The sequence below is a fragment of the Camarhynchus parvulus genome, chromosome 13, assembly GCF_901933205.1.
Source record: "Camarhynchus parvulus chromosome 13, STF_HiC, whole genome shotgun sequence".
NCBI classification, from domain to species: domain Eukaryota; kingdom Metazoa; phylum Chordata; class Aves; order Passeriformes; family Thraupidae; genus Camarhynchus; species Camarhynchus parvulus.
In genome coordinates, this window is record NC_044583.1 from 17,670,010 (window position 1) to 17,682,199 (window position 12,190).

Genomic DNA, 12,190 nt, shown 5'->3' on the forward strand with positions numbered 1-12,190 from the left:
TTAATTTTTTAATCTCTCTGCTGCTGCTTTTCTTCCACTTCTCGTTACAGCACAGTTATTTAAAGCTCCAGTTTATGGCTACAATCCCTATGCAAGAATTTAAATAAATACTAATGCATCATTAAATACCAATTAATGAATTCTTTCCACGTATCGTTGCTATTAACTTCCATTTGAAGTTAGCTCTTCTCCTCTCTGCACGGAGCAAGATTCTGCATTGCAACAGCCCTGATTCACACACAGACCCATCTGTTTGTGCTGCTCCATTCGCAGTTGGACTGGGCAGAGAAATTCTGCAGATTCAAAAAAATCAAGAGCCTGAGCACTGGAAGGCTCTGGGAGCCTGAACTCACTCAATATTTCAGTCCAGAACATTCCTTGAAGAAACACCCTGTACCTGTATCCTTGTGCCTGAGCAGGCAGAAAACGTTTTCCTTTCAACTGCATTGTGGTGAAACATTCTGAAATTTCCATGCTTTGGCAAGCCAATCGATCCAGAGAAAATACAGCATCCAAATAGAGCAGCCAGAGTGGGAACTTTCCCCTGGCTCCAGGAGAAACCCACTCCCTGTGGGGAGCTGGGACCCCTCCAGCCCTCGGGGGCTCCCCCAGCCCTGAATCACTGACAGAAACCCCTCTGAGCCCTGAGCAGCCCCAAAATCTGCTCAGGAGCTCTGTTCTTAGCACCTCTGCTGCCAAGCTTTATGCTCAAGGGTCTGTTCTGTTCACTGCTCGCAGCTGACAATCCATCAAGGGCAGCGAGGAAAATCCTGCAGGAACTACAACAAGCCCCGTGCCAACAATAACTGCAGTCTCTGTTAACACAGGCAAATAACGCTGCCATTCATGCTGGGAAATGCAGACTGTGGCCTTCCCCTAGGAGAGGTGCCTTGCAGGAGCTTTTTCTGCTACTCTGCCTTTCAGCTGAGCTACCAGTGCAAGGAGAGATGTTTGCAGGAGTCACGTTGTTTGTACTCCAGGGGTACAGCACAGCCCCAAGGAAAGGCACTGATCCTCTCCTCTCCTCTCCTCTCCTCTCCTCTCCTCTCCTCTCCTCTCCTCTCCTCTCCTCTCCTCTCCTCTCCTCTCCTCTCCTCTCCTCTCCTCTCCTCTCCTCTCCCTCTCCTCTCCTCTCCTCTCCTCTCCTCTCCTCTCCTCTCCTCTCCTCTCCTCTCCTCTCCTCTCCTCTCCTCTCCTCTCCTCTCCTCTCCTCTCCTCTCCTCTCCTCTCCTCTCCTCTCCTCTCCTCTCCTCTCCTCTCCTCTCCTCTCCTCTCCTCTCCTCTCCTCTCCCATATATTCCTGAATTCTGCCTCAATACAGGATTTCTGTGAGCAGCCCCGTTCCCCAGCGTTGTCTCTGAAGGTTTTCAGTGTTTCATTCCCTTTGCTTTGCTCCTGCTCTCCCCACAGCACAGCCCAGGGCTGTCCTCTCAGGCGAGCTGTGGGCAGCTGCCTCTCCTGTTCAAACACAGTTTCTGATGTGTCACTGACAGTGCTGGCAGCTCCTGCAGTGCCACTGCTCAGGGGTCCCCCATGGGCACGTGGTGATGGTTTGGGGGGCTCTCCCTCCTCCAACCCCCCAGAGTTCAGCCACTGCTCTCACTGCTGCTGCAATTAACACACCCAGTGAAATGGACCCAAACCCTGCAGCTGTACTTTTCAGTTATTTTGCCTTCTAGGAATGCTAAGCTGGCTGTCTGTACCTGCCATGAGCTCCTCTCCCAGGCTGTGGTTGGGATTTCAAAGCCTGGATTTCAAAGGAATTACCCATGGGGAATAATTCCAGCCTGAGGACTCAGAGACATTATTTATTCTTAAGTGAGGTGAGACTGTATCTGTGCTCATGTTGTTGCCCTTGCTGTTCAATAGATTGCAATCAGATTTTGGAACAATCTGTGCTCAGTTTTCAAGCACACAGCTTTGGGAAATGACATTGCCCAAGGGGATGTTTTCAGCCCTGACCAGGGAAACCCCTTGGTGCAGTGACCCGAGGAAATTCGGGGTGACACAAAGGCAGAGGTGCCTTGAGGAGCTCTCCCTGGTGCCTGGGGAGCAAGGCCAGAGCACCCTCAGCCTCTGCAGGGCTCAGGTAACTCCAAAGCTCATTTTTACAGGGTCTGGAAAGAGAAAATGCAGCAAAGCACAAATGGAAAGAGGAACTTCCTCTGAATCAAATCAGGGAACAGAAAAGCTGCTGAATGAAGGGTGAGGAGGAGTGAAATGGAGTGGGGGACCCGAGCTCAGGGACCTGGGTGCTCTCCAGGGGAACAAAAGGGGGATCTGGGGGTCAGTGACCGCCCCAAGGGGGTTCTGGGGCTCAGTGACTGCCCCAAAGGGGGATCTGGGGGTCAGTGACCGCCCCAAAGGGGGATCTGGGGGTCAGTGACTGCCCTAAGAGGAGGGTCTGGGGGCTCAGTGACTGCCCCAAAGGGGGTCTGGGGTCAGTGACCGCCCCAAAGGGGGGTCTGGGGTCAGTGACTGCCCTAAGAGGAGGGTCTGGGGGCTCAGTGACCGCCCCAAAGGGGGGTCTGGGGGCTCAGTGACCTGGGTGTTCCAGAGGAGCTGCCCCAAAAGGAGGATCTGGGGCAGGTCCAGCAGGGATGAGTGTTTGGAACAAGCTCCCAGCCAAGCTGAGCCCCAGCTGGAGCCAGCCCGGGGTGCTCAGGGCTTGGCTCAGCCTCCACTCCCATCAAAGGGCTGAGGGAGGCTCTGGGGCAGTGTGTCCTTGGGCCAGGAGGGGACAGCCACGTCCCCTGGGAGCACCCAGGTGAGCACCCAGCCCCAGAGGCCGGGGAGGAGGTGCAGGATGGACAAGAAGCGGTGCACAAGTCAAGCCCAGCAGAGTTCTGTGTACCTGCTCTCTGTTGCAGCCAGGGGATTGCTGATAAGCAGCTTCAGAGAGAGGAGCTGTGCAGCCAGGGGGGCCTTGGGAAGCTCAGCGTGGCTGGAAATGACTTCAGGGGCTGGAGGGCACCCCCAGGGGCTGAGGGGCACTTGGAGCACGCTTGCCACAGTAAAAAGAAGCACAAAAGGCGTTTCCAAACCTGACAGAAACAGGCACGTGTAGGTCACCTAAACTGGAGTGATTTCATTTGCTTCCAAAGGCTTTAAAGGTGAGGTACAAGTTAAAGGGGAGCCCCAGGTGTCAGAGGGTGCCCCATTAACCAAGGCACCGGCAGGAGAGGAAGATGAACCTGGAGAAGAGCCACCAGACTCCTGTCCATGGCTCCTGGAGTGATGTTTAACATTTTACAGCTGCAGTCACTTAACCAGGAGGGATAAATGTTTGCTCCAGATCTCACGAAAAAATCAACAGCTCAGGACAGAGATCCAGGTCTCCCTGACTGCGCTGTCAGCTCTGGGATCAGGGGCCAGGCTGCTGCTCCCAGCTAACGAGGGCTGCCAATTAACCCGGGCACCTGGGGCTGGGCTGCACCGACTGCAGAGGGGCACGGACACCCCAGGGACCCCCATGGGGCAGTCACACACACAGGGACCCCCCAAACCTGGGCAGTCACACACAGGGACACCCCAGGGACCCCCATGGGGCAGTCACACACACAGGGACCCCCAAACCTGGGCAGTCACACACTGGGACCCCCCGGGACCCCCCAGCCTGGGCTCCTCTGCTTTCCTCTGCAGTGGAATTCTCACCACTGCTGGGCAATGGATTTACTTTAATTTGAATTAAATATTTCATTTGACATCAAACGTTGGAATTCTCTTTCATTTCAGGTGCTGATTGATAGGCTAAATCCATGTAAACTCTGGAAGTAAACCACTTCCAAATAGATTTCTGCTTTTTCTTTTTCTTAAATCTCAAAAGCTAAATCCCTCTCTAAAACAAATACAAGCCTCACTGTGGTTTTCTGAAAGTTTTATCCCCCTTTCTTAAAAATGAAAAAGAATTGCTAGCTTAAGTCCCAAACACGCTTTTTCTTTTGAATAGAAACTTCCCACCTGAGACTGAATAGGTTTTCACATATTTCCTTCACATATTATAGAAGAACTCAGTTAAAGATGAATCCAGGCTTGTCCATTTGTCCTGGAGGGGAATAGTTGGGGATTTTAAGAGCAAGGAAGGATCTTTTCCAATTCAGGTTTTTGAGCCTTTTCCTTGTCAGCACAAAGCAGATGTTTTTCAGCAGTTCAGCCTGGACACTCCATTGCAGACAAACAAATAACATCAATTTCAGGATATACGGCAGTTGCTCAGGCTGACGTGAATTCTGCACAGGCAGTTGTGAATTTAACTCCTAAATAATGGCATGGAGAGCCACCTTTCCCCAGTCTGAGGCACACACAGCAGGGCAGGATACGAACAGAACATCTGGAGGACACAGATAAACCCAGCTCTGGAGCACACAAACAAACTCCTGCCCTTGGAAGCGTTTCCTTCCCTGCTCCCAGGGCCTCAGCCGAGGCTCTGAGCTGCTCACAGCACCTGGAGCTGCAAATCGATTTCTTTGGGGTGACCTGCAGAGACTTTGGTGCCAAAGCGTGTCAGAGGGAGGCCTGGCAGCAATCCCCTGCAAGGCTTGGCCCCAGGACGGTTTTCATGGCGTTTTTGCTGATCAGTAAACACAGTGTCATTCGTGTCACAGAGATGATTTGCAATTAAAAACTTATTAACGAAGTGCAACGATAACAAGAGCAATAAAATGCCAAGATGTGGAATTGCTTAATTATGTGCAATAGTTCCACCAAACCCAGGGCTCCACGGAACATTTTCCCCCCTCTCTGGTGAACAATCAGTTCCCTCTGAATTCTAATTAGCCTCAATAATGTCGATCCCTCTCAAGTATTATTAGAGAAAACCAAAGTTAATGAACAAAGTGTTTCATTAAAGCACTGCCTTCAGGGGGCAGGAGCTGAGCAGGGCTCCAGCCAGAGCAGGGGGTCCCAGGCCAGCCCAGGACGTCCAGGAGGAGCAGGAGGAGCAGGAGAAGGAGGAGAAGGAGGAGAAGGAGAAGCAGGGCTGTCCCAGGTCAACCCCAGAATGCCCAGGATGTCCAGAATGCCCAGAAAGCCCAGGATGTCCAGGAGGAACAGGAGGAGCAGGAGGCCCTCGCAGGCAGAGGCACCTGTGATCTGCAGGAGCCACCATCACATCGGGCTCTTGCCCAATCTGTTCCTCCCGAGCAGATTAAGTCTGTGAGCTTATCCAGACCTGTTTTAAAGCCTATTTGATCTCGAAATAGGACTGAAGAATCCAACAAGAAGAGGCTTGCAGGAGATTTTATTGTTTAATTGACACTGGAAAGGCAGGAATTGGAAACTTAAGAACAGACCCCCTTCAGCACCTTCCTTCTGCCAAGATTACAAAGCACTGAAGCACTTGAAAGTGAGATGACAGCTCTTGTGATCTGCCAAGCCTGAGCTGCTCCCCAGCCCAGCAACCACGGAGCACAGAAACCACTGGGGAGAAAGTTCTGGGAATTCTGCAGACACAGATCCCGGTCCTGTCTCGGTGTCACGGCCCCTCTCTGCCTCCTGCAGGACTGGGGCTGAGCTCGGCTCAGAGTCCCTCCTTACAGAGCTGGGACTGAGCTGGGCTCAGAGCTCTCCTTAGAGAGATGGGCTCGGCTCAGAGTTCTACTTACAGAGCTGGGACTGGGCTCGGCTCAGAGTCCCTCCTGCCGGGCTGGGCTGGGCTCAGCTCCCTTCGGCTGACAGTGCTTTACTGACACGGGTCGGTGCTCGTTTCTCTGCAGATCGGTCACGGAGCTTTCAGCCCCAGACATCCGCTCAGTCCCAAGGGACCTTTTATTCCTCTCTGAGTTTTGTCCAAAACCCGTAAATTACAGGTAAATTACCGTGTGGCACAGTGCTGCAGCCCCAGCAGTGCAGACCTGTCCCTGCACAGCTGGGCACAGCTGGGCACAGCCAGCGCCCATGCTAGCACTGCACTGCACCTCACTGCACCTCTATCTGCACTGTTCTGCACCTCACTGCACCTCTGCCTGCACTGCTCTCCCTGCACTGCCCTGCAGCTCCCTGCCCGCAGTCCGGGCTCTCCCGGGGGCACGGCAGCCCAGCCCAGCCCGGCCCAGCCCGGCCCGGCCCAGCCCAGCCCAGCCCGGCCCAGCCCGGCCCAGCCCAGCCCAGCCCAGCCCAGCCCAGCCCGGCCCAGCACGGCCCAGCACAGCCCAGCACAGCCCGGCCCAGCCCAGCCCAGCACGGCCCAGCCCAGCCCAGCGGCCCAGCACGGCCCAGCCTGGCTCAGCCCGGCCCAGCTCGGCCCAGCTCAGCCCACCTCAGCCCAGCCTGGCCCAGCACAGCCCAGCACAGCCCAGCACAGCCCGTGGCCCAGCACAGCCCAGCACAGCCCAGCACAGCCCGTGGCCCAGCACAGCCCAGCCGGGTCCAGCACAGCCCGTGGGCCCAGCACAGCCCAGCACGGCCCAGCACAGCCCGGCCCAGCACGGCCCAGCACGGCCCAGCACAGCCTGGCCCAGCACGGCCCAGCACGGCCCAGCACAGCCCGTGGCCCAGCACGGCCCAGCCCGGCCCAGCACAGCCCAGCCCAGCCCAGCACGGCCCAGCACAGCCCAGCCCGGCCCAGCACAGCCCGTGGCCCAGCACAGCCCAGCACGGCCCAGCACAGCCCGTGGCCCAGCACGGCCCAGCCCGGCCCGTGGCCCCGCTGTGGGGATTTTCCCACACTCCCGGCCCCTCTCGGGACGGGGACGTTTCCTCTCCCGACTGCCCGAACCAGTCTGTTCAGAGGGGAGCTGCAGAAATCACAGCGGGCTGGGGAACTCCAGCACGGCGCACTCCCGTTGCTGCCCGCGATCTCACACATCCCCTTGGCAGCCGCTCGACACCTTTCAACACGTCTTTCATGCGCTTATTGACTTTAATTAGGGCCTACGTGGCCCAATGTGAAAGCAGGAACTGGAGTGTAATCCCCGAACGAGGAGAAGTCAGTTCCCCCCGGGGCTGTCCCCTCTCACCCACTGGGGTTTGTGCCGCCTCCATTGCCCTTGGATGGAGCAGGACCCAGAGGGGTCCCAGCTGTGCCCCCTCCCTGCCAGCCCCCATCACCCCTGGCTGTGCCCCCTGGCCCCAGGGCTCTGTGGGACACCCCAAGGTGGCATCTGTGCCACCCCACAGCCCCTTGCCCAGCGCTGCCCCGTGCAGGAGCACCAGCAGCTCTTGGTTCCTTTTAGCAATCCCTGAAATAAAATCCAATCATTAAACCTTTGACACGACCCTAACCAATCTTCTGGGAGTCCTGTAATCCCTTAATCTGATGAAGCATTCTGACCTCGGAGCAGTGGGTGCAGTAATGCCACCACTGCCTTTGCAATAATTACTCCTCAAAGTCTCGCACACAACAAAAAAATCTCAAAGTGCCAAGTTCAGCCTGAACTTTTGGGGTTTTCTCTAGAAATAGCAGCTCCTACTTTTTCTGGGGTAAAAATCAATTACCCTTTTCTTTTTACCCAATTTACCTTTTTCTTTCTACCCAATTACCAATTTTCTTTTCAGCTCATTTTTCCTTACATGTTACTGCCTATTGTACCAGAGAAATTATTAAACCCCCCACATATTTATTACTCCTCCCTTTTCACTTTCATCCTTATTTCCGGGTAAACATCTGGATATTACTGGGTTTAAACTCATCATTCCTAACAGAGGGAGCCTGGTTTTGCCAGCAGTGGGCAGGACATTGTTAGCAGGACACCCTTGCAAGGCTTTTGGTTTTCAGCAGCTTTGCCCAGTGAGGTGCCCGTGGTGCCCAGGCATGGTCCATGATCTCAGCCTCCTCCCCACATTAATTCCTTGCCTCAATAACTGAGGATGCCCCATGGGGAACAGCAGCTACAGGAGGATGAGCTGGTTGATTACAGCTTGATTTCTGTACTGCAGTGTTTGGAGAACTAAACACACAGCTCCAACAGAAAGAGGTGCACAGAGCCCCAGACTGCTGGGTAAAGGCTCACAAAGGGCCCTTTGTATTATTCTGGCATTCTGCTCATCTCAGACCTGTTTTCTGTCTCAAGCACCTTTTATCCCAATCTGATGCAGCACACACATCTGGCCTTGCCCACATGCCTGGATGTTCTCAGAGCAGTTTTCCACAGAAACTTTTGCTGTGCAGCTCTGAGAGCAGTGGGTGAGCCCCGTGCTCCCAGGAGGAGCCTGCCTGGGGATGGGGACCCTGCAGTCCAACCTGCACCCTGCCTGAGCAGGGCAGGCACTGGAGTTAAACCACAATTCTTCCACATTCCCTTTGGGGAACCCAAAGTTCTCTCACACAACCTAAGCAAAACTCTTCAGCGAACATTTGGGACTTTCACAGCAGCAAAGGGGGATCCTGGGGCTATGCTGGGTCAGGCTGGCAGGGATTTATCCCAGGGATGCCCTTGGGAGCCGTGGGCAGTGCAGCACGTGGCCACCTTGGAATGCTGCTCCTGCCAGTCTGGGCTGCTCACCCAGCCCTCCAAGGTGCCTGTGAGGAGTGACCCTCACCCAGCTGCGACCCAGGAGCATTTTCTGTTCTTATCGTCCACTTGTCAGCACAAAACACAGGGCTAAGATCAATCCTACCTGAATGTCTGATCACGCCTGGAGGCACATCGCCTGTCATCCCTCAGGGATCCTGTGAAATCCATGAGCTCAGTCCTGCCAGGATCCTTCTGCAGCTGTTCCATCTCCTCCTGGGCACAGGGCTTTATTTCCACCTGGGGACCGTCCTCACCTGGGCCAGGTCTCTGCTGGCAAGGTCAGCACACAAACTCCTCTGTTCTTGCTCCTTTTTTGGGAGTCCTGGAGAAGGCTGGCAGACAAATCCAGCCAGGACACTCCTGTGCCATGGAACGGAGGCTGGGATCTTCACCAGGGCAGCAGCAGCACTCTGGCTGGATTTAGGGCTGCATTCAGGTGCTGGGAGCTCCGTTGAGGCCAGCAGAGGTGACCCCTGCTCTGGCAGCAGTCAGGGCTGCAGATGGCATTCCAGGCTCCTGCCGGGGGAAAACAGCTTGGATCAGACTTTAACATCACCCCGTGTGTGTGCCCTGAACAGCTTGGATCAACTCTAACATCACCCTGTGTGTGCCCTGCCCTGCAGTGCCCCATCCCCAGCCCTGGCGGGACACCGCAGGGAGAGGCAGCCAGGGCACACCCTCCCGGGGGAGATGAAGGGCACAGGGGGTCTCTCCAGTGAGGTCTCACAGGTCAGTCTCAGAGCAGAATGACATCACAGCCTCCTGTGAAAGCCTCTGCACAGGGGTTTTGTGCTCCAGGCTTTCCCTGTCACTCAGGGCTGAGGAAATCTCGTTGCCCTTTGCTGAAAACCCAAAGTCCCCGAATTCATTACTGCCATCCACTCCTCTCCTCTGGGCACTAAGCACCATAATTCACTTCTCCAGGCCCCACCTGCACTGAGTTCATAAAAGTAAAACTTTGAGGAAGTATATTTTAAAATCAAAGCAGCTGATAGATAGTAGTTAATTTTATTGCAAGTGGCGTCCTCTATTTGTCACACTGGGAAGTATTTTCACCTGATACTTTGGAAATGAAGTCGTGACCTTTAATAACTCCATTTAGCCTAAATGAATAAATAGAGCTGGGAGTGAATTGAAAGTCTTCCCCAGTGCTACCAGAGTATATTCTCTATATCTTGTTGTCATTAATAGCTGATGAATCCAGCTAATAATGTCAGAGGACATTGTCAAGGTTGATGGACCCAAAAGTTGTCCTTGTTTTGGCAGTGTTTCCATGGAAGAGGGTTTTTTAGGGAAAGCCATTACCCAGGCAGTGAGAGTGGTCTCCAAGGAGCAGATCTGGATGGATGGGCACTGGGAGATGGATAGAACAGGATTTATTTTTTCCTTTCCTTTTAAAACCTCCAGTTCTGACCCACCCTGATGTTCAGTTCTGGTTCTTTGCCAGGGCTCAGTGTCAGCTCTTTACTCCCCACGGTGCCATGAGCAGCAGAGCAGAGCCAAGTCCTCCCAGATTTTGTCAGGAATTGTTCTCTGCTCCTTTGCCTGATCTGTCACCAGGTCTGTTCTGGCCCCTTGGCTTCCCCTGCCTGGCACGAGCCCTCCTCCATCTCTGGGTGCTCAGTGCACCCCCTTGGTGTTATTGCAGAGCTTTTATCACCCTGCAGAGCTGCTGGGTGGGCAATCGTCAGCCAGGGGGGAGAAGGACAAGCTGCCCACAGAGATCCAGTGGGACGGGCTGGGAAAGGCTGCCCTGACCCCTCTGCTGAGGGGAGGAGAATCCCAGAGTCAGTGCCATCCTCTGCCCTGGACAGCACCTCTGGTGCCCTCCTCTGCCCTGGGATGCCATCAGGGCAGTGCCTCTGCTCTGAATTTTTGTATTTATCACACTGACCTGGCTTCTACCAAACACTCCCAAGCCAGTAAATCCAGTGGGAGCTGAGCACTCTCCTCAGGGTTCCCTCACTGAGGGGCTGGCTCAGATTTTCTAGTGGAACTGCATTGTTAATCCCAATTGTTAAATCAGGCACTACGAGTGGAACATGGGCTTCAAAAAATCTACATCAATCTTTAACTTTACAGAAAAAAATACATTTGTTTTGCCAAATTTTTAATCTAAAGCCACTTTACACGTCAGGGAAATAAGAATTGTGGCTATAAATCACCCAGCATTGGTGTGGAGAAACAAAGAGATACTGGACATGCTTTTATGTTTTTCATATTATTCTGTGCAAGATAAGGTCTTACTCTATTTGGAATATCTCTGCCTTGATCTCCCCAATGAAATAAAGAGGCTTGGTGAAGTCAGGAGGAAAAATGTGTTTGTAGGGTGAGTGCAGCTGGAAATTGAAAGAAGAGCACAAAGGATAAGGAGTGTCAGCAGGAGCTGGGCTGGGCTCTGCTGCCTTCTGGCTCCCAGCAGAAGCAGGCAGGGAAGGAGGCAGGAATGTTGAAGGACTTGGATTCCTTTCAGGTTTGCAAATACCTGTGATTTTGCAGGACCCCACAGGTTGGGATTTTTTGTTTTTTAATAACATCACAGAATCGCAGACTGGTTTGGGTTGGAAGGACCCCAAATCCCACCCAGTGCCACCCCTGCCATGGCAGGGACACCTCCCACTGTCCCAGGTGCTCCCAGCCCCAGTGTCCAACCTGCCCTGGGCACTGCCAGGGATGCAGGGGCAGGTGGTGATGCCACCTAGAGTGGGGTCACACAGGAAAAACCCCACAAACCTGGGAATTTTGTCCCTCTAAGGTGAGGATTCTGTCACTTTTGCCTACAAGAGAGCTCTCTGTGGAGCTTTGGATTTTGTGGCCCCAACTAAACTGTGAATGCATTATGAAGTGACCTTATATAAATTAATAATCATTAAATAAAATGCTTTGAACTGCTAAACAGCATTACACAGCATGCACTCTAATTACTTAAGTGACAGAGGCCAAACTCTCCTCTCCATACCAGCACCAGCTCAAAGCAAATCCATTATTTAGTGGGGAATTACTCTGTCTGACATGAGCACAGCTGAGATGGAAACCTGGCCCCTGGTTTGCCTGCTCTAATGAAGTTCAATTGTGCAGAGCACTTGAAAGCTTTTTTCCTCCAGTCTGCAGTGTGTACAACCAGGAACACTGGTCATTTAAAAGATAAAAAAGCTAAACACCAAACCTGAGCATATGCAGATGTTTAGGCCACCGGGAATAAAATTCTCCAATTAAAATACTAATAAATGCAGAATATCCCCTCCCATAATTAATTGGTTAAATAAACAGTGAGACTAGGTGAAATACTGCCATGATTATTTAACACAGAGAAAAATCAAGAAGGTTGACTGAATAACAATTCCTCAATTAACACACAATGAAGAACATTTGAGTTTTAATTAATCCTTATTGGCACTGCAGTAACTTCCATGGAGAATCTGTTCCGACTCATTTCATAGGCAGGCCTTTCAAGTTTAGGTAATTTTAACATTTGGTGTCCAATATAAATCTCCTTATTAAACCTGATACAAATACAGGGATTAAGCTCAGAGCCCAGGGGCACTTGGGGAGTTATTTCCTCACTCGGAGCATCGCTGCTGTTGACGGAACACGGCTCCATTTCCTGCCCTGCTGATGAGAAATGCTTTACAGCATCGTTATTATTATTGCTATTATTATTATTATTATTATTATTATTATTATTATTATTATTATTATTATTATTATTACTTGAAATCCTTTCTTGTGAGTGGCCA